This window comes from Microtus ochrogaster, unplaced genomic scaffold (assembly GCF_000317375.1).
Source record: "Microtus ochrogaster isolate Prairie Vole_2 unplaced genomic scaffold, MicOch1.0 UNK2, whole genome shotgun sequence".
In the NCBI taxonomy this organism is placed as follows: Eukaryota; Metazoa; Chordata; class Mammalia; order Rodentia; family Cricetidae; genus Microtus; species Microtus ochrogaster.
The window spans coordinates 10526405-10530043 of NW_004949100.1; positions in this window are offsets into that span (position 1 = coordinate 10526405).

Consider the following 3639-nt stretch of genomic DNA (forward strand, 5'->3'; position numbering starts at 1 on the left):
TATCTATCTATCTATCTATCTATCTATCTATCTATCTATCTATCTATCTATCTATCTATCTCTATCTCCTGCCCCTTCATCCTTAAATGCCTTCTTAATGATCTTAAGGCAACAATTTAAGTCATCCTCACAAGCACAAATATCTCAGAAAGTAATAACAAACCTCTTTCCTATTTTTATTTATGTGACTACAGAAATAATTATTAATTGAAATATTAAATATTTTTGAGAAATTAAATAAAGAGTAAAGGGAGTTTTAAAAAGAAGAGATTATTTTCTTATTCCAGAAAATTATTCTCACCTCTTTTATAATTTTCTTTAGCATAAGTATCTTCTAAACAATGTATAAAATTAGTAAGATTACATAGTTTTCTCTGTGCTATGTTTTCAGCTTTCAATAAAGAGAATTTTCCTGAGAATACAGTTATTATAAAGTCATGTGGTATAAAACAGAATCTCTTCATGCTAAAATTGTATTAATAATTAATTGCAAGGAAAGTATTTCATCTTGATAAATGAGAGACTGTATGGAAGGAATGGTGCCATTTTGTGGCTGAAATAATATAATAACAGGCTGTTAAATACAGGATATCGTATTAAATTTTACAGTTAAAGTACGGTGACTTTAAAATATATTAACACTCAAATTGACTATACTTCTGAAAATTCTGGTGTGAGCCATAGTAATTAGAGTTTTGCTACACAATTATCAAAATGAGTGAGAAGCAAGAAACATTTTTGGAGAGAAAGACTGCTTCCGGTGAAGCAAAGCAATAATGAAGTGACGTGGAAGAAAGGACCACTGGCTTGCTGGGACAGTGGTAAGATATTCACAAAAGTGAGGTCCACGGCTAAAAAGACACGCTATTGATAGCACAATGACTTGGATGATAAACTGAGAAAATGCATTACATGGAAGCATAATGGCGATATTAGTTATTAGCCTTCAGAAATGAGATATCTGTGAGAGTAAAGTATCCTCAGCACAGACAATCCAAAAGAACCCGGTATCTGAGATTTACAAATGCAAATGATTCATTTTTTTTGTAGTCCTTTAGGTAGATTTAAAAACATGCCCCTTTCCCACGAATAGACTGAGCAAGTTCAGTATAGCCTTAGGAAGTTGCATCAAAACATATCTGTCAAAGCACTTACTACAGTTGCATTAGCTCTATAGGTTGACTGGAGATTAATGAAATGGAGATTAAAGCCTGAGTGTGCTATATCTCTTTGCCTGGTAATTTTGCAATGAATTTTAAAAATCTTATTTTCTATCAAAAATCTTTTAAATATTTTGTAAGTTTATTCCAGAAAGTTTTATGTGATCTTTTCATTCAGCCTTCATAAAGCAACAAGGACAACGGGCAAAGGTGGTATGCCTGATTTCCATTATATTTGTATATCGATTGTTAAAATTGTATAAATTATTAAATTATGCTAATCATAATATGCATCACTTTATGAATACAATTTTAATGGTAAGAACATTTAGTTTTTACTCTTTCAGCAAATTTTAAGCATTCATTCTTATCCCCACCATCATGCCATATGATAGGAGCTTATTCATCCTAGGTGATACATTGTAGAATTGGACCAACATCCCCTTGTTGAAAATTAGAGCTTCTTTAGGTTATATTTATAATTAGGGCTATTGAATTATAATGTATTTTTTTTTGTGTGTGTGTGTGCTTCACTAGCGGAACCTTGCAGCAAAGAAGGAGGAAGAATTGTAGGTGTCAGAGGTGTTGAGGATGCCACAAAAACACGGGCCACAAAAATCAACTAATCAGGGCTCATGGGGGCTCACAGAGACTGAAGCAACAAACATGGACCCTGTATGGGTCTGACCTAGGTCCTTTGCATATACCTTATGGTTGAGTGTTCTTGTGGGACTCCCAACAATAGGAGTCTCTGACTCTTATGCCTATGCTTGGGACTGTTTTCCTTCTATTGGGTTGCCTTGTCCAGCCTTGATATGAGAATTTGTGCCCAGTTTCATTGTATCTTGTTAGGCCATGCTGGGTATCCCTGGAAGTCCTGTTCTTTTTTTTTTTTTCAATTAAATGGAGGAGGAGTTGATCTTGGGGAGAAAGGAGGTGGGGGGATGGACTGGGAGAAAGAAGAAGGCCTATATTTGGGATTAGAGGAAAAAGAAAAGCAAGTTGGCTCTACTACAAACTCTCTTAATTTATCTGCAAATTATTTGGTGATTTCTATGTATGCTGTATCATTTTTAAATAAGATTTCTATTGATTTGCTTTAAAAAAAAATTGCCTTCCTATTCTGGCTGTGATATTGTAAGTCAGGTTAAGTTAAATGGAAATTATAAAGTTTGACATATTTCTTTCTGATGTTATTTCTATTATTTCTCAATTAATATAAGGTTAGGAACTTTGTTTAGGTTTTTTATGGATATCACCTAAAGTTGTTACTGGTCTACTAAATTGGATATTGAGTATCCTGAATTCTGCTTTTGTATCAGGCTGTGACTGTGTCTCCCGAAAACAGGACTCTGGCACTGGGATTAGCAGAGAGACTGCTAGATCTACACCTTAGCCTGAAACTTTCTCTGCCAAGCCCTGCTTCCTCCTCCTTCTCCCTTTTCTTTCTTAAGCTTCATATCTGCGATTGCACTGCTCAAATTGGTCTCCTCTCTTTTATCCTCCACAGGAGCTGACACACTCAAGGATCCCCAGGAGTCCCCCACAAGCTCTTACACTCCTAACTTCATGGTTTCTTGACTGTTTTTTATCACTAGATTTTGAAAATATTTTTGAGATTGTAATTATATCATTTCCTCCTTCCAGTTCCTCCCATGTGCCCTCATCCCCTTGTTCTGTCTCAAATCTGTAGCCTCTTTTCTTTTAGATTTTCTCTCTCTCTCTCTCTCTCTCTCTCTCTCTCTCTCTCTCTCTCTCTCTCTCTCTCAACTTTATACTATATATACTAGTAAACATGGAAATATGACCTGCTCAGTCTGTTTAATGCTACTCATAAAATGAATAACCAATTTTGTGCTTCCCTGGGGAAGACTTTCTTCTATGTTCAGCATCCCTTAGCTGTCTGTAGTTCACTGTCTAGGGCTGTGGCCGCTGGAGTGTTGCTTCTTTCATGTTGACATGTCTCTTGGCATTGTCCCTTTTCCGACCATGTTTAGGCAGCCACATTGTTAAGACTCCAGAGTTAACAACCTCTGTGACATTTCTAGGAGACATAATGTCAGGGTTCTTAACAACATTTCCCTAGCTCTGTTTTAATATGAGGTTTCTTGAAGACTCAAGCTCATGTATGACCATAAAAAGCTTTATTTCTTATTTTTCTTGTTTTATATGTATATATCTTATACAGTTAAAATCATATACATATTATTTTGTAGCCAGTCTTTCATTTTCTGTTATGACAAAGGGCAATACACATTATGTTGTCCTCAGAATAATTCTTGATGAAGGGGTACAATAATTTACAAACATTTCATTTCATGTTTATTATCAGTTTCCAACACTTTAATCTGGCAAGCAGGTCTTTAGGGAGCATGGTGCTCGGACTTACACCTGGCATTTAGCACCGAAAGCTCTGCATTAAAAGAACACAGCTTTTTGTCACCTTATATGACAGTGTGGGCCTGGCAAATAGGCTACA